This window comes from Lytechinus variegatus, chromosome 3, assembly GCF_018143015.1.
Source record: "Lytechinus variegatus isolate NC3 chromosome 3, Lvar_3.0, whole genome shotgun sequence".
Classification (NCBI taxonomy): Eukaryota; Metazoa; Echinodermata; class Echinoidea; order Temnopleuroida; family Toxopneustidae; genus Lytechinus; species Lytechinus variegatus.
In genome coordinates, this window is record NC_054742.1 from 30,540,116 (window position 1) to 30,566,143 (window position 26,028).

Below are 26,028 nucleotides of genomic sequence, written 5' to 3' on the forward strand. Positions count from 1 at the left end.
TATGGCTGACAAATTGATAAAATTCTACAATCTGCCATGAAGATGATATCCAGAATGCTCTACAATGTCCCTTGATAAAACCCAGCGGGATACGAACTGTGTCAAAGAATGTCTTGATTAGGTTTCTTGTAAAGATTTTTTCTCTTAACATAAAATCAATAGTTACAGATTACAGGACTGACAAGCTTGAATTAGTAAATTACTCAGCAAAAAAGATATGTCAGCACAGACCCAGACATCAAATATATCATCCGAATACCCAGTAATCACTTCTTTCTGTGATTTGATTTTACTATGCCATAGTTCATATAATATATAGTTCATGACTTCACTTAATCAATTATAGGAATTTCAAAATTAATATTTCTTTGAAAATTTCATTTGTCACATCATCCATTGATATTGAAATAAAGATGGATAAGCCATTTGTCGTGTAAAATTCCTTGATATTTGGACAAAAAATTGCTACTTCCACACATTACACTTTTCAACTTAACTTTAGGAGACATTTACCTTACTAACCTTAACTTTCCTGTAACAAACCAGTTCAGGATATTCATTTCCGATACAAAGTGAACTTGGATAACATTTCTAATCTACTGAGTTTGTGCTTAATAAGTTTGATACATTATCTTATGAAATTAAGGTCTGATTATTAAGAAGACCTTCAAGTTTGTCAACTGGAAGTGATATATCTATCTTATTCTGACTAAATAAAGATTTCAACTTCATATCTAATCAGTGACCAATAGATCACACACCTGTTAACATTGCTCAATGGAGTAATTTGTAAACAAACAACTGTTCACACAATCCAATGTAATTTTTACTGACCTCAGACTATTTAAGCAAAACTTGAGTAGTTGCATAAGGCATTGATTTTAAGAGAAAGACTGAAAATTTACCACAGTGAGTTCTGACTTGGTTCCGCAAGCCAAAAATTGTGAGATGTGATCAAGTGCTGAAAACCCAAACATCATTGAATTAGTCTGAAAGAGTTAACTTTGATAATTGTATTCTCTAATTTCCATTTGTTTTGTTCAGGGGCCATGTGGTTGAAGTAAAGAACAAGTTAAAAACAATTTGGTTCATGGCCTGGTTATGATCATTATTACATTTTGGTAGATAAAATTCATCTTTTGTCAGAATATGCAGTTTCATTTATTCTTCTAAGCAATTACTAATGTTCTAAAATAATTTCGTACATATTTCTTATGGAATATATTTTTTTCTTAGATTCTGCTTGATATCATTCTGATAGCCACCACATTCCATCTGTGATTGGTCATAGAGTCATTTCAAACAGAATCCAACTAGATGCCCACTAAGTGTTTCTATGAATAAATAGAAAAAAATATGTGCCAAATTATTTTGGTAGGAAATCAATCATTGCTATAAAATAAGATTATAATTCATAATGCTCTGGTTCAGTTAACCATGGTCTATAATGTTACTTTAAACTTAAACCTGTTGGAAACTGAATAATATCACTATAACAAAAGACTTCCAGAGATTCCCACCACATAGGCAGGCTCAGCCTCATCTCTAACAGGTTAAAGTGATCGATATGTTCTCTTTTATAATGATACAATGTATGTGACAGTCTACTTTTATATCTTACAAAGACAATATAGCCATGGAAACAGTCCCCAGATTATACCACTGCTATATCAAACCAAGGACTCTATCAAATCATCAAGTTTCCTGAGGAATTAGCAAACTTCCGTGGTCAAGAGAAATTACATGGCTTTTACTGACCAAGCATCAACTATTTGGGCAATATGGGTGTAACAAATATTATGATCAGATATCAACCTGGCACACAATTTTTTTCCTTCTATATGTTTTTAAACATTTCAATATCACATTGCCTAGTGAAATATGAAGATCAAATTTGTAGAATAAATTCATTGATAATAATCCATAAGCTTAGAAAACATATTGCAATGTGGGCAAAACACAAACAACTTCAGACATTCACATCTATATTTCTTAACATGAACAATATGTCAATATATTGTAAATTTGCACTTTATCAGATAATACGATGGCATTTTTTTTTGGTGAAATTAAGTCACTACTTCAATCAGCATTTTCCAAATTATTGTTGTTATTCATAAGTCTCTAACTGAAAAAAGCACATTTTACCCACGTATAGCTCATTTAACTGCAAACAATGAATAAATATATAATAAGCAAATTGATCATCTTGAAACACGGTTCTGTTTAATAAATGGTATTATACAACACATTGATACATCCTTGACAGCTGATTGGATGAAAGCATGTCACATGACATTCAGAGGAATTAGCTATAGCACACTAAGATATGCTAGCCGTGCTATAGTCTACTATATAGCACGCTGAAGTAAATGAGCCAGCACTGCATGATCCCTGGGCACACTGAACCCATGGACATGCCCCGTACATGTTAAGTGAATTAGCGGTATACGCGCATATATGTAATCACGTTGTCGTGATCTCTGTGCATACACGTTACTAAGCTGAACACAATGGGTGTACGTAGGTTATTCCCAGGTTACAGCTGCTTAACTCCTGGATTTCCTTCTGAATTTTATGGAATTCATTCACAAATTGAACTTCATGGATCTATGACTTTATGGATCTATGTTGAAAGTACTTGACTCTTCTGGGATTACTGGCTCTACTCGACGCTCAAATGACAACATCGTAAGCAAAATAAGACCTAACGTGCGTTAGTCATAGACTAGACAGGTCTATGGATCTAGCCTATCTAGATCTATTCAAACTGTAAGATATCGGTGCTGTAGAAAACAAATATTTAATGTATTAGTGCGACGTTCCGAATATGACATTCGTTGCAAGTTGAAACTGTCTATTCAACTCTGCTTCGCGTCGTTGAATAGACCGTTTCAACTTGCACACTCATGCAATATTCAGAACGATCGCACTCATCAACATTGAATACTTGTATACTATGGTGTTTGACAGTGGTAAATAAATAGTAAAAGCAGCAAGCCTCTTAGACATGATGCAAGTAACATTCCTAAAAGACTCCAACACCTCATCAATAAATCGAAGTTTACATTTTAGTCACAAATTGTAAAACTTAAGGCTCTTAATCCACAATAAAACATGTTTCCCCTTAAAGAGAATTGCCCCTGCTACAGATGTACACTAAAATGAATACAATAGGCCTAGGACACATCTAACAGCTTTTAAATCCCTCATTATCTCAGCATTGGTCTCCAAGAGTGTACCTGTCACTGACAAGACAGTAGGAACCAACAGAATGGAATGAGAAAAAATATTTCAAACAAAGTCTTATTTTGGACAACCTTTTGAGGAGACAAGATACAAAAGAAGCCTTGTGGAATGCTGACCACCTGAAGGGTATAAGAACAAAAGCTTTACAAGAGTACTCCACATACCAAGGAGTCTGCAGTGAAAAGAAGATAGCGGTGTCTTGCACCTTTCTCTCCTATCCTCTCTCTCTCTATCTCTCTTTCCCTCTCTTTTTCTCTCTCTCTCTTGATCCAGGCATGGAAATCCCGGCCTTTGTGTTGGTGTGTTCATACAGGTGGTCAAAGGGACATGTCCTGATTTTTCAAAGCTCTTCATCAATAAACACAAGCTAAAATTCAACAACAAATTTGCTTTGAGCTAATCAGATGCAGTGATTTCAGTCTGCAATTTTGTAATAGTTATTGAAATCAGTTATTTTCTTTTGGGTTCTGTTCAAAAGATCTCCAATTTAATTGTGATAAAACAATTAATCACATATCATTCTGAGTTTAGTTCTCTTTTGAATCTTTTATGAAAAAAAGTCTTTAAAAGAATCATTATCCCAAAGATAATTAGGCCCAGGTTTTAAGATATTATACTGATCTGTAGCTTTCTGATAAGCAATAACTGAATGTGTATGTAAAGTTCTGATAAGGACATTTTAAACAGAATTCAAGACATTATTGATAGAGTGAGCAAGATATTGTAAAAGTCAGAATTAAAATTTACACAAAGAAGATATAGTTGAAAACTCAACAGCCACTACACTTTGAAAATTTAGATGTTGCTCTTATTCATTAATGATCCTGCACATAGCACCAAATGAGACACAGTCCAGGTCCAGGGTCAGAGTATGTACTCTACTACCATAGAGCTATTACAATAGGTCCATGGATAGAGATAAGCAATGCTTCAATAATCGTTGAATTGTACCAATGTCATAAAACTACACTGAAAAAAAGTAGAACTGAAGGCCAATTCCTCTAGTTTCTACCAAAGGATCTCAGACTCAGAAAAATAATACCCTGATATTTATTTCTAAAGCAATTATAATAACTTGATAAATGGATAGGTAAAATGGTATATGGTAGTGATTTTTTTACTTGATTGCTAAGAAAGCATGAATGCTTGTAAGCAGGAGCCCAACAGCTTATAAAGTCCTCTCCGTGAGACCTGGTAGTGAGGATGAATGCCTTACCAAAGGGCACTTGCGCACAAAGTGGGAATCGAACTCGGGTCACCAGAATCCAAACCCACCCCCCCCCCCCTTCCTCTACTGACTGAGCTATCGCACCTCCTACAAGTTGTCAGTGTAAATTTTACAGTTCACTGCCTCTCTACACAAGGAAAATTAAATACATATTCTGTTTAAAGATGATGAGAATCTATTTATCATATGAGATTTTCAATAATGAAACAAATGAAAAAGGTGATGATCCAACAGAGCTGTTACATCAAGATCAGTGTACATATCACCTCAAATCAGGGTGACAAGGAGGCTCCTACGGGTCCCGAGTGATCGAGCAGGCGAAGAATTATCAGATTATACACTGCATGCTTCATATACAGATCGTGTTTGAACACTGAATAAGGCATTGTGTGGGGCCATTGTGGAAACACAATCATGGAACAACACATGAGCAGTCATGGGTCTCGGGGAAGACATGGGTATAGAAGCGTTTCCAGCCACATGGAACAACCATTCATACCTGCTAATTTATGGAAACTCAGCCAGTCCCATTCAGAATCGCTTGATGGAAGATCATACAGGAAGAAGATGAAGAAGAAGAGGAAGAAGAGAATAGAGAAATGAGGATATTCAAAAGGCTATGCAGAGTTGCTCAGGCACAACTTATATCATTCCATGACATAGACGGGTAAAAAAAAGGCAATAAAAATATCAGTGGCGACCAATAGTGCACCTCTTGTACCCCTCTTCGCCAATCTTTCCCCTCTCCTACTTTTTACACCCCTCTCTCTCCTCACTAAGTTAGAGCAGAGGGGAGGCAGTAGTAAAGTTTAGCAGAAAGGTAAATGGCGCTTGTTATACACCTGAAGAAAATACAGTGGTTGGCCAATGCTGAGAAATCAAGACGGGTGACAATGAACACGCTTTTGTGAGTGTTTGTAATGTATGACACAAGCACACAAAAGGGCCTGGTGAAAATGCTTTCATGCCACTAAATACAGCGTCGTGTCGTACAGTGGCCCTTTTTTTTCGGTGGGAGCACCGAAATCGCGAACACCTGTGTTCTGTCTGTTGGCATTCAGCCAGCCTAGGTCCGTGATTTCACCTTCACAGAACTACAAGTACATATAGCCTAAGATCAGTTATGACTTATTTTTCTCTCTCACCACAAATTAAGCTACTTAAGAGTTGTTGAACATTGGATACACGGAAAGTCATAAGGGGAAAAAAGAATAAGATGGGGCACAGAAAGCCCACCTTCTGCAAAGTAACTGAGATTCTCTCCATTACTCATTACCTAAAGCCTATATACCCCTTCATGTCTCCACTTTTAATTCATTACTAGATATGCATGTTGTGTACCCTAAAACAGATATGATGCAAACAAATGAAATAAATATATGTGTTTCATTGGGCACATTTTGTGATTTTACATTAAGATATCTTTTGATCATAAGCCTGAACAAGAAAAACATTTCTTGATGGGGGGTGAACATCAAATTAATTCTCAAGCATGGAATGGTCTAGAAAAAAAAACAGGATCTTTGTCTATAGCTTTCTACTATCCAATCACTTAATTTGCAAAGGAAATTAAAAAATCAATATGGACTTTGAACATAAAGTGAGAATGGATCTAGGCCTTCTCAATCTAATCTTTGCAAACATGAAAATGTTACACTTGAACATTAAACTTCTCTGTCTCAGTCTCATGCTCAAAGCCTATGTTTCAAGTTTTACTCAAATAATCTGATAACCCCCCCCCCAAAAAAAAAAAAATGAAGGTAAATTTTATACATGTCCTACAATGACCTCATGAGAGGAATATGTATATAAGTGAAAATAAAATTGTTTCTGTGATTAAGTGCCATAAGATGTTACCATGGCAATACAGTATCCACACACACTAAAAAATCATGTCTTGCTCACCTTCAAGACCAATGTGTGTACCATCATGATCATCAGGCAATAACTGAAAAAGTTTGAGGTAAAAGAACATTCTAAATCTAAACAAATTAGTGTTTGGTCTCTTAAAATACCTCCAAATTTCCATGTGGTATTTCTCTCCTCTCACTTATGCAACCGAGTGTAGAATTCGAATATATAAATGACTCAAACTGGGACAATCAACTCAATTCATTTATTTTTTTATAAAAAACTACCACAAAATATATTCCAATGAGTACTCCTAATTCTGTGAAGTTTAAATCGGTTATACTCTTCATCTTTCATTCATCTTTGTATCATAAAAATGATATGCTTTCAGGTACAATGCAAAAAGCAAACAGTGCTGACACCAAAAAGGGATTCTTTTCTGGCTCCAACTGGGGCTCAAAAATATGGCTCATCCAGCTAGATTTTGGACCATCACTTCAATACATGTCAGCTTTGGTTTATTCACTCTCTACAGAATAGAATGATGTATTGGGGAGGTGGAATTGTGTCATTAATCATTCCCAAGCATAAAGAAAGCTGACACTGAACCCCTAGAAAAGAAACACTAACTACCATTGACTTGCTGGAATAATGGGGCTGCTACCAAAGTCACATTGGTTAAAAGAAAAACCTGAATACGGGCAGCCCACTGCAAAATAACCAAATTTAGACGAACATTCAAACTTAATTTTTGATGGATTACGGTGTCAATTCCTATCAAATGGAACAGGCATTAGCTACTGTTATTTTTCCTCTTATATCATCCCTCTTTGTATTCTTTCTTTCTCATGAGTGTGCATGAATATGATATCAATCACTGGAAGATGTCTACTTTGATATTACATGGACATTAAATTGCATTACGTATTCTCCACAATCGTATCCAACAATTTGGAGTATGATTGAATTAGCCTTGCTATCAGAGTTGCAAAGGGAATCAAATTAACCAGAAACCATTAAGTACATCAATCTCTTTTATATTTTCACCTTTCCTCCCCTCCCTCCTCCCCATCCCTCTATATCTCTCGCCCTCTCTCTTTCAAGATTCAAATCATTTCATTTTATCGACCACAAATTGCATACTTTATGAGTCAGTCTAAAGTTTGCAATGTAAACCATACACGTCTTTAAATGAGACCAGTCAAAAAACTTTACTGCATTGGTTCAACACAGAAAAGCCTTCTGCTTCTTTTCCAGTCTAGTACCGTTCACACTGGCATATTAATTTATTATACCTTGATTTTAGTAATATGGAATTAGAAAACACAACACACAAACTATTGAGACTAGATACTTACTTTTAAAAAGTAAAACAAGAATAATAGCCATCTTTCTAGATCAAACAGAAAAGTGAAAATCAATCAAGATATTGATAATAATCCTGCTGCGGTACAGCTTTGATCACAGTAGATCAAATGAGCAGATACACTTGACAAGGCATTTAGCTGCTGTACAGACTGTAATGCATTGCTACACACAGTTCATGCATGTGGTTTTAATTTTTCTGCATCAGAATATTGTATATAGACTAATCACATGACATAAATCACAAAATAGAAATATTAATTGAGTTATGTATCATCTTTAATGCATCTGACTGTCTGTTCTATTTCTGTGATTATCACAAGAAAGAAAAATCTTAAAATCCCTTTGATGATCAAAGGTTAGTTAGGCATTATCACATGTTATAAAGTGTCAGAAAGAAACATTAGGTAATGAGGTGAAACACAAAGCAGCAACATCCGTGAATTGTTTTATTTTTATCACACTGCTTGTTATGTCCTCTAGACTTTGACATCCTTCCAATCCTTCTTCTACGCATCCAGGAAGATTCTGATTTCCTCTATCACCGCACCAAGACCAGGTCTGATCCAGAAAACCTCAAGAAGAGAGAATCAAGTATTCGCCAACCAATGACAAGGAAATAAGGAGTGTACATTGAACACTTTTGAAAGTGGCAAGTACTCTCTTAAATCTACAGAGAGGATGGGATTTAAAAGGGAAAATGTCTCTTATTTGGGTAGGAAATTTCATTCCATCCAAATTAGGCATTGAAAAAAAATTGGTTCTTGTTAAAATTGCATCTTCTCAAAGGAGTAGGAAGTGCCATAATTATTTGCACGTTTCAACCCCCCCCCCCCCCCCCCGGACATATCGTGTGCAATTGAAAAAAAAATCCAAATACTGAATATCATTGTCAAATGAAAAAACATGCTAGTTTGAAATTATTTTACAAACCAGGACAAAAATACACCCCCAAAATCATTTAAAAGTGTACTAAAATTATGACAATGTATATATAAAACACTCTTTAAGGACCCAATCAATCATTGCTTATTAAAAGAATGTGTAGAGGAGAAAGACAAAAGAGTCTCTTTTTTCTAGGCTCGTAGATAAAAATTTACAGCACACAAAACCATATACAGTTTGCCGAGTCCTTCCAAATCTGTATTTGTACAATAATAACTGACCAACTGTTAAACTTGAACGACTTATTGTTTGCACAACTCCTTAGGGCATCCAGAGCCTTTCACATCAAATTACTTATGTTCTCTCCCATTTTTTTCATCTTTAGTGGTTTTTAGTTGCTGGGTCATGAACGAAAAACGTTCTTTTGTTCCATACTTCTCTCCTTTTTATTTCTTTCCCCTCTTGCTCTTTCTCTTCAATCTTTTTTTTTTAAATCCTCCCTCTCTTTGACTGTATTTGTCTTATGAGTCACACTGCAAACACAGATCTCAATATCATATACCTGTACACCATCGTAGCCCGTACACACGTAGTCACGTCACCCTATTAACAGATCCCAAGTTCTTACATTCTCGCTCTCTCTTCCTCACTCTGAATCCCTCACATGCTGGGCACCCGCTGCGGTCTAACTGTCGAACCAAAATCAATGTGTCAATTCGTATTTTGTTTGTCTTCCCATTTGGGCACTAATGTGGCCCATTTTGATACTTTGCTTCTTTCTTTTGGCACACAAGAAAGTACAAGCAATCAAAATACGAACCACAGGAATCTCTGTGATATCCATGATCTAGGAAAGAGATTTGTTTCCCTGCATACATCCCCTGACATATACATAGAGGGATGAAAATCCTGCTACATTTTCAAAAGATTTTCACACCTGATTCAGAGAATACACCTGGATTTAGATGTCAAAGCAGTACATTTGCCACTGGTGTGGGAAGTTTCTGCTGCAGAATAAAGAAAATGACATCAAGCAACATTTTTTTGTCATTCTCCTTTTCATCATTGTTAAAACTAAGATAAGATACATAATACAAAGCTCATCTATCAACAAAATCATCAATTTTGCATCATGTATACCCCATATAAAGAGTATTGGGTGATAGTGCATAATGTGGTCTGGCTCAAATTCACCCTTACTTTTTATGAAGTGCATGTTGCCAAATCATTAATACCCCCTGTTCACATTAACTCATTTCTGCAATAAAGAAGCATGGCATAGAAGGGTGTTTTGGTTTATTTAGTCTGGAGTTAAGCTTTCCAATAAGATAGCCAGTCATTGAATACAAACATTGTACACAAGTTTGTATGATTCTACCTGAATACATTCAAAATAAGCCCATATGTCGCATTATATGGGTGATAGGGCATCAGTATAAACTTTTCAGTGTTTTAAAAGAATTCTTTTGGAAATCAATATCTAATATTGATTGATCAGTAAATAACAATATTTCATTGATTATCAATTTGAATCACTGTAGACCCCTCCTGGTGTAAAATTGAATAACCTTGAAAACAACATTGATTCCACAAGTGGACTTTGGATGAAGAAGTTTGCTTGCATACAAGGTAAACTCAGGGGTTCATTCCATGTGACAACAATAGACAAACAACGGCCATACTCTACAACACATTCAGAGTGTATAACTTAAGAGTTACTTTCACCAATCAATTCAAATCTCCTTAAGACAGGACCATGGCTGAAAACAAAAGCATTCTACACCAGCTAAAGAAAGAGAAACTTCTCAATATTTAGAAAGGTTGTAAGATCAAACCCTTCACCCGACACTGTCACTCAGACAGCCACCTTGCAAAAGAACCTTTTTTCATTTATCAGCCACCAGACCCAGGCATATCGCCCCCTTAGATCGCTTTCACTAGCACGCTTGTAATTTAGATTTGTGCCCAATGGGCAAGCTTGGGATCTATTTCAAGCGTCATGAGGCAAAGTAACAAATTTAGCCCAACCTGTATGACACAGGGTTAATACCTCGATTCCCATGGTGTTGGGGAAAGCACGTTTCTTGTGGCTGGATCAATAGCTATGGTTTGGTCAGGACTTCATTGGTTGAAGCACCTGAGAAGGGTTTGGGGCTGCTTGATACTGACCCTAGGGACAGGGTCAGAACTAGAAAGTACTGACCAAGATTCCATTGACCTATAAGCACAAATGGTTTGAGCCCTTATTAATAAAATACAGATAATGCATTGATTTCCTCATCAAGGAAAAACAATTATTACCATTTCTGAACAGAGGCATTAAATATCCCTGTATCTGCATGTCTATAGAAAAGTAATACCTCAGTCATAATTGCTCTATGGTGGCTGCACAGCGAGTCGAAAATTGCCATTTTATTCATTTTTATTCAAACCACCTATGTAGCTGGTACAAAAAAATATTAAAACAGCAATTTCGACTTGCCGCAGGGCCACCTTAGAGTAAATGTGACTGAGGTATAAGCTTTGTATCGAACCTCTAGTAAGGAGCAAACTACAGGGGCTCTTGATAATTAGCAAGGATTATTTTGGATATATAGGGGGCGAACTGCCCAATACCTCTGATTTTAAGGATGGGGGCATCCCCAAGTTCAATTTGTTGTAGTTCTTTTTAGTATCATACACATTCTATGCTCAATCCTCAAAATGTACATATTACTGGTAAATGTGTTTTCCTTTACAATGACTGACTTAAATTAGTTTGAGCACTTTTCAATAAAATATGAATAATTTTAACTGATACAAAATAATGAACCCCTGTAATATTTATACCTATATGAATATACATGTAGTTCAATAAGGGTCCTGTGGCAGGAACTGTCATGTTGGTCAATTTGAGCTGATTGAGCTCTCAATAAAAGAGGTTAATGATGTTTAAAAAATCCTTCAACACCATATAAAACAAAGGCAACAGAAACTTAACTCATTCATTTACATTTATCCATGATTATTGTAGTAGTTGAGTAAATTAGAATACTACTAGATCATAACTGTATGAACTGTGCATTCACAAATATAATCTCAAGTATATTCTAGAATAAAAAGTATAGTTTTCAACATTAGTTTTTAACAATGGGTGAATCTGTACATATTTTTATAATCAAAACTCATGCATCCAGCATGCTAACCATTGATTTAAAGGGGATAAGGAGTAGCACCACACAATGACATTTCAGCCCCCGTTTTTTTTTTTACACTGGACCCTTTTGTGCGTAGGAGTCTCTGCGGTTGTCTGAAATTCACGGTTATTTAGAAGCAATTTCCATGTTTCAATGAATTGGCTACTGTGGCCCGAGGCAGGTATTACAGTGTGGAACCCTTTCAATGCGAGCCGTTTACTTTTTACCCCCCTTATCCACTCTTCTTTTGGATTCTCAGGGAAGGGATCTATTGAAAAAGGAAGGGGTACCATGGGAGAAATTTAACAGCTAGTAATTAGAAAAGCACTATGTTTGATCGTGGGGTCATTTGACTATAAAGCTTCCAGTATTACAACACTGGCTTCTGCTCATATGTTTACACAGCACCTGAAAAGTGATACTCCCGGATCGACATTAAGTCTTGTAAGACTAACCTTACAAAGCCCTACTCAGAAATGGATACATGGACTAGTCAAGTTGTTTCAGAGTTTGACCTGTGCTTTTAATCTGCAGGCTATTGCTGCTCATTTCCTTTTCCATAGCAGCTATTCTTGTTGAAGTTTTCATTCAGTTTCCTAATCCGATTCAAAAAGGAAAAAAGTTACAAAATATATAGTTTACCCACCAAGAAATTTGACCACTTGTGCATCTCAATTTGTTTAAAAAAATGAAAATCAACCACTTTTGTGTTACGTTAACATAGATGCTCTTTCTCCAAGTCATAAAATAAAAATTCACTTTTTATGAGGGGCATGATGTCTTTACAAATTCAAATTCACAGATCATTGTACTGAAAAATACACTAAGTTATCCATAAATCAAATCATTACGTTACGTTACGATACTGTATATGCTAATCCGTATATTTGTATCTATAAATGTGTAGAAAAATAAGAGTATAAACTTTACAATGAGCGGGGTGCTTGACACTTACAGATGCTCTTAAGACCTCATCTGGATCCCAAATTTTATATTTCTGCATGAGGACTACAAAGTTTTAAACAGATCCCCTTTCAAAAAGTTTAGTGTAGAACGTTGAAATGTTGATATATCAGACAACCACCCACACCATAGGTCTGTTAAACCATCAAACCGACTACAATCCTGTATATGTGATTCATTGATCATTTATTCAATAGTATCCTACTTCTTCAGTTCTGCTTGGGATGAACTTTAAGCAACCATTGCAGACTATTGATATGGACAATTCAACATTTTAAAAAGTGGCTCTGCTTGGTGATAATTGTGCTATTTCCATTGTGGTTTTTGAATGCAAGTCAAGCCCACCTCAAAGTGTTGTTCCCTCTTCTCTTACTGTTCAGACATATCAATGAAACACAATGCCTCTATAGAACAATGACCTTCAGTTTCATATGATGAATGGGAAGAGATAAATGCGAAAAAAGACCTTAAAAACTACCCACTTCCATATAGGCACAGAACCCCACATGGACCATGGTAAGCAAATGACAGCAATATTCTACACCGTTAATCACAATCTTAGGTAGATTTATCAAAACACTAGAAGTGATTAAGCCCGAGCTTGTTCCATTTTTTCACAAGGGTCTAAAAAAATTGTAGAATGTCCAAATAACATATATTTCTGGAAAGAGCCTCACATCCAGTCATGATAGACCTTCCAGCCCCACCCTAGTCTGCAGGCACAGACCCTGATTGGAATTTTGATCAACAAGTGCACATTTAGACCCTTAACTCGAGTGAAGGGTTTGCCCAGCAGACTACCCCCACCCCTCCAGAAAAAAAATGGCACATTAGCTTGTAAAGGAGCCTCTGGTTTATCTGTTAGTTCCCTGTCATTCTTTTGACAACCAGACAGTATCAATAATAAAGACAAGTTAATCCAATTGGAGAGTTGATACAATTAATCCCATTAGACAATCCAGGCACACTCCTCATAAGGCTTAGAAAAACAACATCCAAACCTGATAGGTCTCTTCACACCCACTAATCATGGCAAATACCTGTAAATTATGAGAACTTCCCATTAGGCTTCAGATTATCCAATAATGATTTTGTGCATTCAAAAGTGGTAGATTAAGTTCTTTTATGAGAAGTCTTTTACATTCTGATATCAGTTAGATGCCTAACAATACAAATACATTCCCCTTGCCTCATCAACATTACTTGTAATTTCCTTTCATAGTTCAATGCCTTCACAACTTAAAGGAAATCCATGTGAAAGTTATAGTAATTCTGGAAAGTACATGCCTACTTGCAGGTGTCTCCTTCCATGGATGTTATACAAGTAATTTGCTCTTACTGGCAAAATACCTGGTATTTTTCCTGATTGGGAGGGTGTAAATATCCCTTACGTCTACTGGATGTGTTCATCATTTCCTGGGGAATAATCCAGGCATTACAATTCAGCTTAATATGCACATTTCTTTCACCATGTTGGGCAATTCCATAACAGATTTTCTTGCTTTCAAAATAAATTTTAAAATGTTACTAAATTATAGAATCCATTGAATCAAAGTGTACTGTAGTTTAATATTCTGATAATACGTCAATGAAAGATTTAATTGATTGCCCCTAACTACAGATGCAAGGAGTTGTATCATATGCAGCAAAATGCACAATCAACAATGTTATTCTCTAAAATCTTATTGATAAATTAGTATCATAGGCATGACATCCTATTAGTCAATTGATACTGCACATTTACATTGACATACTGTACAAGCTTATCATGGCACCGTATTTACTATTTCCATTTCATTCAAAATACATATTCTATTTATTTGGAATAATTCAGGTATTGCAATATATGGAAATGAACTCTTTATAAGTTTACACTCTTTATCAAGGATTCAGATATGGAACATCAACAATCCTGGTATATCTCAGTCTTATAAGAGAAATAATCTTTTAAGATTCATCTTTAAATATTGATTAAAAATGATAGCACCCTTTAATTCCTATTTCAAAGTTTCATAAATCTAGTGATCTACCCCCCCCCCCCCATCATTGGTTGAGCCATAGAAATCATTGTTAGGTTTGACCAAACAATAGACCTAAAATAGCATGCTAAACAGCAAATAATCAAATAATTGAGAGTACAAAGGGGATGATATACACACCTGCTGAACTCCAGGTGACTTGACTTAGGTCTTGTTTGATTAAGAGAACTTTATAAGGAATGGGTGAAGGCCTCACCCCATGGGAAAATGTAGGCCATGTTCTCATCTATGTTCTTTGATGGCAGAGTAAAAAAAAAAGATTTTATAACCATGTATTTCATTTTGCACCTGCCTAATCCATCATTAATATTACAAGCATCAATCCAAAATTTGTGTGATTAGGGGTACACATTTAAAACAATTATTTCTCTCTCTATATAGGATTCATTTAATCAGTGTCATCTCTTGTAAATAAAAAAAATAAAAATCATTGATTCAGCTTATTCAAATACATGAAGATTACCTAACTGAAATAATTAGATTCAAATTGCAATAGAAACTGGAATGTCTTATGATTTAACAAAAGGAATTATCATTTTACCATAAACTCAAACTGCAAAGGGGAATGAGCCATGTGAATTAAAAGCAAGCACAGTTAATTACACACATTCTGTACAGTATTTCATTCTTAATTGCTACCACATGGGTTGCAGACATTTTGAAATGTACACAGTAACACTTTTAAAAGATCTCCATTGACAAACATACCACTAATGGAAGGCAATGATTCAGTAAGGATTTTTGCATAATAATGTAATATAGGTTCATTCTAAAAATCTATGTCAAATAGTTATCATCATCTGTTTCCAGTAAAATGCTATTTCTGACATGAAATATGAAATATTATTTTCAAACATTGTCATTTTATTGATAAAGGTAATATAATCCTTAAAAAGGTGAACATGTCTATAAACCCTGTACCTCGAATACTTTGTTTTACAAAATGATGGCCAAGATGATCATTGTAATGCCTTCTAATATCTAACGAGCATTAGAAGACCTTTGGGTCAATATGCAAATCATGATAAAGATCCCTCACAGCTTTGGTGAGTCTTGAGTGTACTTGCAATGTAAACTCAATGAGTTCTGATTAAGGACATCACTTGGATAACACAAGAGCAAACATATCGTTTGATTAAAAGGATTAGCTTTGCCCGGCCTCACCAGTGGCTAGGTTCACACAAGACTGTCTAGATTGATGAAGTTTTCAAATTTTTTGAAATTTCAAAGCCAATAATGGCCAATTAACAATGAGTTAAAATGAGTACAAATCCACATAAAGCACACAAATGTATTTGTCTACCAATGGCTGGAAACTGATGGTAGATTTTACATTAACATTGTAACAATGGCTTATGATCCAGAACACTCTGCCTAAACTTAAACCGTGTCTGTACTTTTTATTATATGTACATACAGGCCTACAATAATTGAAGTATAAAATCACAGCCTTTTACATGGACAGTCTTGTGAACTTCACTAAAGTGGGAAAGATGAACAAAAATCAAACATGTGGGTTCTACCTGGAAAAGTCATAAAAATGCACCGAATCCCACAAATTCCTGAGCAATTATTCACTTATAGGAGTGCTTATCAAAGAAGAAATCAATTTCTAAAAGGTGAATCAAAGTCAAATACTTAAAAAATGCAGGAATGGCTGATTTCACTTTACCTAAGATTTGAGGACAAATGAAACAAATGAAAAAATGGTCACTTATTCTTTATATACTAATGACAGATTGGTTAGATATGTCAGATATATGGTGTATTGTTCATACACAGCAATGTTAGTCTAAAAAAAATGCTTGTTTTGTATTCTGCACTAAAAACACTTCTTGTTTATATTCACTGGTTCTATTTTTAACACACTTCCTGAAATTGATATGATATACAAACTAAAAGAAACATGTGAATAATACAAGATCAAAAGCTAGGAAGTCACATCTAATTTTACTTGAAATCAAAATTGATTGCAGGCAACATGGTTTATGAGAAATTAATAGGAATAATTAGCATTAGACTAAATGAGTTAGCATCAACATGACAAAAATAGTTTTATCTGATACTGTCTAGACAAATGGCTTAATTTACAATTTAGCCACTTCTGAAATGCACACATATTTTTCATGCTCTGCAACATAAAATACTCTGTGGTTGTGGTTAATCTGGATTGTTTTTTTTTTCAATCCAAATTCCTTCCCAAACTTTAATGAAAAAAAATACAGGCATGAGAAAAAATATTGCAGAATATTGTATATTTTTGAAAGCATTTATAATCATCATTCACAATCAAGCCTGTGCCATAGTCCTGTTAGCACGAAGCCTGCGGCTTGCGCACCGATAAGCATGCCAAAGCGATCGCTCGCTCTTTTTTTTTTTTATAAGAGACTAGTTTTGTTTGAGTTTCAATAGGGTATTGTGTGTCTTGTGGTATAGTCTAATATAGATGGCTCTGTGTACTGAGGGTATGCAAGGTTCAATCCTATTCTGCCCCCCCCCCTCCCCCCCCCCCTTCTCTTGTCTCTGCCCCACTTCATCCACCACCCAAACAAATATTCATCATAAGAATTTTACATTTAAGGTGACAAGAAGCCACATCATTTAATTTCAATCCTTAAATATACTAACTATTCAACCATATGCATCTCAAAGTTTGTAATGGTTATAACTTTCTCAAAAGTAAAACTTTCTCAAAAGTGAAAAAAAATGTCAAGATAGAAACTGATGATAATTGTTAAAACATTTTTTATTTGTTGTTGCCAATCTGTCAAGAAGGCAATCCTTAGAAATACCAACAATTGAACCAAGTAGGCCTACATCTCAAAGTTCGCAATGGTTACTACTTGCCACTCAAACATAATTTCATTGTACACTTTCTGTATAATTTTTCCATTCTGGATCTGGATGTAATACAGTGCAGGACCGTTAGGTATTATACAAGCTATTTACACTAAAACCTACATACAGGTATACATACGATATAAAAGTAGGAGTATCTGAGGCAACTGTGTAATACAAGCATCTGCTATCTGTAGTCAAATTCTGCACAATGAACACAATGTAGTTTTCCATACATTATTGCAACAATGTGTCTTGCACGCACAACACCTGAAAGAAAATGCTTGGATTTTCATGGGGTTCATTTACACACTGTACATGTACTTGGAATTGCCTTGGAATACCTACTGAAACTCATATAAGTTGTACTTTTTTTTATTCTAATGTGCAGTCCTTATTTAAATGTCAATAGTGCCACCAAGGAGTTGGTACAACAAGCCTTTTTAAGTAATTGAATATTTGAAAATTTTCTGAAAATTCAGAAGAAATTAAATTTCAGTTAACAATATCAATATCCTCTATTTCAGAAAAATTACTTTATGAATGTGTTCTTTTAATATTACTGCCTATAAAATAGGTAAAAGAAGTTTGTGGGAAGAAAATAATAATGAATCTAAATTTAGAGCAAAATCTGGCTGAAAATATTAAATGCAGGAAGACATACATTTATACACCTTGGACAACAAAAGTCTTGCTACATCTCTTTATAATTTTTAATATGAATTTTTGTTTGTTTCAGAAGCATTTGAACAAGTGCAGGCAAGCATGTTTGACCAACTGATTTAATGCAGTATATCTCAATGCACCTTGTATTATGTTGAAAATGCTTGAGGATTGCAATGAGAGGTTCAGATAGAAGATAACTGAACTGTATGAAAAGATTATAAAAGAACTCCAACCTCAATCTTCTCCCCTCCCTCCCTTTCTCTCTCTTTAACTTTTATCTGAAAGAGTTGTGTTTGAAAGGCTTCTGAATAGGAGAGAATACTCTTCAATGGACTGGTCTTTGTTGACATGCCCACAGGGTATGAGTGTACGGTTTTAGTAGTATGAACATCGAATCTACAGCCTTGCACCGCATTTCATTTCTCTAGTTTAAAGAAGAGAAGCCCCTTAACAAGAATGGGGAAGAAGAAGAAAAACCCGGCTAAGTATTGGCCCTAGCCATTACGCGAAAGCACTTACAGCGAGGCCCGAGACGATGCGGTGCACCAAATCAAGCTACTCGCTCAAATTGAAGGGGATCTAGATCTACTTCACGACAGGTTCCACGAAGGGAGGTCCCCCTAAACCGGTTTAGGTGAAACCTGTTAAGATTATGTCTGAGAAATACATAAATATATCTCCGTCTAATTCCCACAAAAAACAAACTCACCTGGTGCAATAATACCACTGATAGGACCTTCAACATCATCCATTTTGTCGTAGTTGGAATCCGTCACTTGCCGATTATTACTGTCTGAATTCGATTCTTCCCCGACAGGTGGGGTATCAATAAGTGTTCTTCTTGTTGTATCTTCTGAATTATCCCTACTATGTCCCGTCCCGTCAATTAGGGGGACTGGATCCTCCACTACATACACTCCTACAACGCTCAGCAAAACCTGTGACCAGAGCATCCAAACTAACATCCATACTTCCAGTGGGGACCGCATTTTGGAAACCCGAACATTGGCGATTGTTCACGCACGGCGTGGCAACAAAAAATTTCCGACTTCAAACCATCAAACATTGAAGTAAAAACCGTCCATGGCAATCGGCTAAACTCGTTAAAAAATATCCAAGATTCCCAATTTCACAAGTAGTTCCAAGTTAAAAAGGCTTCTCTCCTAAGCGTAGACTCCAAAATCGTGTAATCTACCAGTACACCACAGCGCATTGAATGTGCAACTGCATGCGTATCGCTGAAGCAAATACAAATGGTAAAGAAAAAAAATCAGTGTTTGATGGGGGCGGGGCTACATCGAGTTTTTACTATGCCGCTTGTGCCAATCAAGTATTTTCGCGCGGCTCTGCGAGCTTGATAGACCACACCTCTTTCTACACGGTTGACCAATCAGACATAAACTTCGAGTTGGCTTGTGTGAAATAGAGGAGTTAACTTCTTAAGTTTGTGGTTGGGTTTCTCTAAATTCTAAATGTTTAATAAATATGCATGTATTCTATTGATCATAATGGTTTTGTGTTTTTTTTTTCCAAAACTGATTTATATACGATTAATCTGATTTGTTGTTTATTGAATGTAATTACAATAGTCGTCAGCATATATATATAGATGTAGCGAGTATTTTAATCAATATGTAACCAAGTAAGTAATATCATTTACGATTGAATATTAACTAAACAAAATTAGTGTCCTTGAATGGCTAACTTGTTCAAAAAACAATTGCCAAACCCTCTTTACTTTTTCATATTTCTATCTCACTTTTCACATTATTTCCTCTTTAATGAATTTCAAGTCCATCTGACATTTTCATCAGATATATTTCAATTGATATTCATCATCATTATTGTTTTTATTATTATCATTTTAGTATTGCTATTATTATTATTGTTATCATCATCATCATTATTATCATCATTATTACCATTGCTATTATTATTATGATGATGATTACTATCATTATTATCATCATTATCACTATTACTACTACTGTGCTGCTATACTGCTACTACTTTACGTATTTTTCCATTAGTTTGTTGTTAATTAATTATTAACTTTCTTTCATTTATTTTCATAATTATGTAATTTCTATTTTAGGACACGGGATCTTATGCACTATGCGGCTCCCTAGCCCCCCCCCCCCCCCCTCTCTACAGAAAGGTTCTGTCGATTCTGTTTCTATCCTTCTATTCTACAATACCTCCTTAAATCACTTTGATTTTATTTTTTTCTGAATGCTATTCCTCGATCACAAGGCAATAATTGACAGCAGATTTTAACACCTCTAAACAATATAACCTTTCACGTCATACATGTAACATGATTAAGCCCCGCCATTGATCATCGTCATGATCGTAGGTCTATTATGGTGAGCTTAAAATGCCTGATCACACGATGTGGGGCGGGGGAGGGGGCGAGAGTGCGACTATCGTACGATTTTTCGCTCGGATAAATGGTCTCTGTATAACCCATGCGATGTTAGGGGCTATACACATTTATAAAATCAAGATCGTGGTCTTTAATAACTTTTGTAGGAGGCATCGGTCACAAATGCGGCCTCTAAATGGAAATCACTTCACGAGCTCCTATACAATCATCGTGAAATAAATAGTCTCAGTATATACGGTTTTTCTTTGGCCCATCTAGAAACCGTGGGGTTAACGGGTCGTGTGGTCCAGTGGTTAGGGCATTGGACTCATAATCGCAAGGGTGTGAGTTCGAATCACAACTATGCCATTGTCTCCTCTTTGATGAAAAGACCCGAGATTAACATCTGTCATCTATAACGTCAGCCACTATGACTGATAAAATGTTTCCTAGGTAATTGGTAATATGTCCATGGTTATACTGCAAAAACGCCGGTGTTGGTTTAACACCAGCCCGGAATCTATATTATGTCCACATCAGAGAAGTATTGAAATAACACCAGTTTGGAATCAAACCGATGCTGTTTAATACTAATTGGTGTTGTATAAACAAATATCTGGTGTTAGACCAAAACCGAACTGATGTTGTTTAACACTTCTCTGCATGGTGTGGACATATATAGATTCCGGGCTGGTGTTAAATCAACACCGGAGTTTTTTTTTCAGTGTACCAGCTTGGCGTTTACCAGCAAAAAAGTTGTCCTGTCGAGTTCCTGCGGGAGTTACCACGATGGCCATAAATATTGCAACCAATAGCCGACCTCCCCCTCCCTTTAAATAAAAATCGCAGCAATGGAAATCGTTAAGTTTATCGCACAGTGGCCATATATGCATTAATCACGGGGTGTCGAATTCACAATGGATCTTCTTCAGAATAATCTGAAGAGGAATTTAATCATCTCCAGATAAGGATTAAAAACCTTATACTAGATGTTAAAAGAAAACCAAAAGGAACGGTTGGGTTTAACTCTGATCTTGTTTCTAAGAAGGACCCTCTGTCTCTCTCATTTCACTGGTCAATGACCCCCTCTCTGTGTGCTATATACATACACCAATATCCAATATTGTCCGAGTTAAATTGATTAATTCTAAGACGATGTTGCGTCCGGCATGTATCATTCTTGATGACATGTCATCTAACTTTGTCGTGGGTTCAATAGATAGTGACACTGGGTAGATTTTAACACTAAAGATAAGTTCTTTGCCCTCCTAAGTAAGTGTCATAAAAAGACTCTCTCTCAATGATCTTAAGTGCTTGGTAACACGTGTCCACGTGTAATTCTAATTCGAGATCGAACCTTATTTGTAAAACTGAAATGGATTCATAATCATCCGGCACCTGTATAGGAAAAAATGTCCTATCCCTCATGTCAATTACTACGGCGTTTGATACAAAAAGAGAAGATTTCCTTCGCTCATGCCCATTTCTGAAACGGACTTTATTATCATAAGTTGTAAAATAGCGATAATTACAAGTTCATGAAGACTTTTTTTTATTTCAGTATTATTTTTCTCATTGCCGTGCTCTTTGAAAAAAGTTGTTTATTTTTTCGTCAGCAATGGTTGAATTTTTCTAATTTATAATGAATCAGAAACATGCAAAGGGACCATTCACACCAGGAGAGGGGGCGAAGCAAAGTTGAAAGTGGGGGGGGGGGCACTGGGAAAAAATTGCACTTTTTCTTTTGAAAAGAGCACTATCTTAAAACAGAGAAAAAAATGACTAATCTACAGTGGTGAGTGAAATGAGCCAAAAAAATTGAGGTGGCTAAATATGTCGCATCACGTAACATCTTTATGAAACTGCGAGCGAGCGAGCAAAAAATTTTGTAACGAAAATTCAATTTTGTGATAGATTTTCACATAATATTCAGAAAATATCATATTTCACCTTTATCTCTTTTCTTTTCTTGGTTGTTAATTTTTTTGGGGGGCAAGAGTCCCCCCCTGTAGGCCACTGCTTATCTACCTCACTCAAATGACTCAGGTACGTAGGATTATTTTCCTTCATAAGTAGTAACATATAAAAAATGAGAATATTGTTTTCTTGTTCAAAGGGGCACCCCAGGTCCTTCTCGGATGAAAGGGGCACAGAACATGTTCGTGAGGGGCAATTTTCTTGGGTAAAAAGGCGCACCGATACAAGAAAGGGCACCTATAAGAAGCAGTGGCGTACCTAGGATTTTTCACAGGGGGGGGGGCAAATTCGTCCGCCCAAATATACTATTTCGTACCAGAAAAAAAAGTCTTCAACAAAAAAATATAGGGGAAAAAAAGGTCTTCAAGCTCGTCAGGGGGGAGGGATACGTCCCTTGCATGGGTTGTGACTCGTCAGGGGGCAGACTGCCTGCCCTGCCCCCCCCCCCCTCCCCGTAGGTACGCTAGTGATAAGAAGGCAAAGAAGCACTAATTGCTATCGGTATAAAACGGGTCCTTCTGTATGTTTAAGGTATCAAATAAGAGAGCAGATATTCAACTTTTAGACATGCGATTTTCTTTTTGAAATTCAGATACCCCCGCAAAATAAGTTTTTGGTATCCTTTCTTCTAATTGTTTTTGCTCACTCATGCGTGAATAAGAAATAATATAAGTAATTTCAGATGAAAGGGGAGATTCTAAGCTTTAAAATGGTAGGTCACTTGTCTATTGTATTTGTGATTAAGTTATGATAAATCATCGATAAATATTGGTTTCGTTTTTTTGTGGGACGCACTATATATATACCTTTGTGTGTGTGGGTGTGGTGTGTGGATGAGTTTCTTTATTGTGTGTAATCGAGCGCCTTTGGAACATTGTTTCATGATTTTGCCCCCTCCCAATCTGAAAAATGGATCGAAGCCCCTGCCCCCGGCCCCCAGGATCGCTGCCCCTGATTCACATTACTATTCTATTTCTTGTTCCCTTTCTGCAATATTCGAGTTAGAATAAGTAATTATGAATTACTCCGCTTTTTCATAATTGGCCAAGTAATAAAAAAACAACGAGATATCCAATTTGAGATGGTTTGATATTAGATGCTGCCCTGATTAAAGTATCCCACTTCGGAAGTTTATGAGCTTCAAGATCAGTGGAGGAAATGAGAGTCAATGAAGTAGGATGGGGTCAATGACGTCTTATTTTAATAGGCAGTTTTAGATCTGACATGTTTCAGGTCTACCCTCGCTTTGCTAGAATAGTCCAAGGAAAAGCTAATAGTTTCCTTAGATAATCATAACCAGGGCGGATCCAGCTTTCGCCAGTAGGGGGGCCAGAAAAGAAATCACACCAATATTTTCCGCGATCGGCAACTCAAAGTTGATTTTATTTTGTATTTATTTGAAGGGGTGTATAGTCCTAACAGTCACTTCTTAGCTTTATTCTTATATAAAAATATAAATATATAACAATTCTATTTGAATAGTGGGAGCGCAAAGCGCGAGCAAAAAAAATGGAAATTCAAGCTGAAAATTGAGCATTTTTGGCAATGTTTGTGATCCTGCTCAAGATGAGTATATAACTAAATAATTACTGCGAGCGCGAAGCGCGTGCAAAAAAATTTAATATACGTTCTAGCCTGATCAAAAAGGGACCTGTTGAGGACTGTTTGCAGTTAGTCATGATCAACGATACATATTTCAACAATTAAATAATGATTGAAGATTTTTGACATTCCGATCTAACATATATATATATACATATATTCATGAATTCCTAATAATTATTTTTTCCCTATTTTCAGTTTCAGAATAGAATATCAACAAGATTCATTTCGCACTTAGGAAAAGGAACAGTAATATAATTTCCTTAGAATGTCCCGGTCCTAAGTCAAAAGAATGATTAAACAAATATCAGCTCGCGATTCGCGCACGCATCATTTATTATATATACAAATATATACCAAAATATATTACAAAATGCCCTCTGGAAATATCAACATTCTTAAGCTATATCTCTACTTGTTTGTAAGAAAATATAAACTTATGTGCACTTCGGACGTTAATAGGGAGTACCCCCTAAACAATGATTATATAAAAACAGTCGACTAGGAAAAATGTGGATGGAAATATTTTTCCATCCCCTTCCCCTATATTTTTATGCTTCTACTGCCATTTGTCACATTAACTTTCAAATATAGAATTAGTTTGTTTAGTCGTATTCATTGTATTATATTGTTACTATCATCATTACTGTATAATGTGGAATCAGTTGGTGCATTCGTATGTAGAAAGACGAGTCTGTGGGTGTAAGGTAGGGTATACCAGTCATTTGTAACAGCTTAATGAAACGGGATAAGCCCGACCCTTATCATCAACGAACCCTTTTCCTCCTGATGACTGGCGACCCTCTTCCTTGATTATGACTAGCCTCAATGAACAAAGCCCCTTATGAATAGCGACCCTTATGACTATTATGACTAGCGGTCCTTATAACTAGTGGGTATTATGACCAGTGGTCCTCATGAATGGCGGGTGGACCCCAATAAAACAACACCCAGGATCATTCCATTTTAAATGTTAATTTTTAATGTTAAGCTTTGGGGGCATGCACCTCCCCCCCCCCCCCCCCCATCTGTATGTCAGTGGTTTCTGTGTTAGATGCATCTGTCGACCTTTTAGGTTCATGAAATAGGTCAGGAATAGGGTTCATTTGGTTTTGGAGGCTGGGTTTTAGATATGGCCTGTTTCCAACGAATTAGAGCAAATATCATGGTACTGAATGCGCACCAATGGTTCATAAGAGCGCCAAAATCAACGCGCATCGTCACTATAACCTAGATATTGTGACCTTCAAAGTATTTCTGCTTCCTCAACCTCGCCAAAGTGGTATAGTTCCTATCAAAATTGAGGCAGCCCTGGCTCCTACATAATTTTCTTGGATTGCGTACATAGGTCAAGTATTGCATCCTTAAATAGACTGCCAAACCGCTTGACAGGGTGTTTTTTTTTAGGGACAAGATATATGAAGTTACTTATATACGGTTGCATTTTACTCCTGTTGCATCAGAACAAAAATAGACAAAGAGCAAACGAAATGACAACACGACCATTTATCACATTTTGACGAATAATTGTCGAGGAAATTCCATTCAGCATGTTAGCTATAATTGTCAGTCAAACCTATCATGCCTGTACGATCATGACGATGATATACAGTATGTTAGCACTCAAGAAGCGTAAACCGAATAAATACCCTTATTTTCATTTTGACAAGACATACGATACAATGTTTCCCTTTTCATTAATATGCTTTTCTATAGAAAAGCTCTATTTGGGGCTTATCGAAGTGGCTAAATCAGGTCCTTTTGTTAGCTAAGCCCAAACTTTTTAAATGCTTAAAGTTTCTAATAATGATAAATAGTATTATG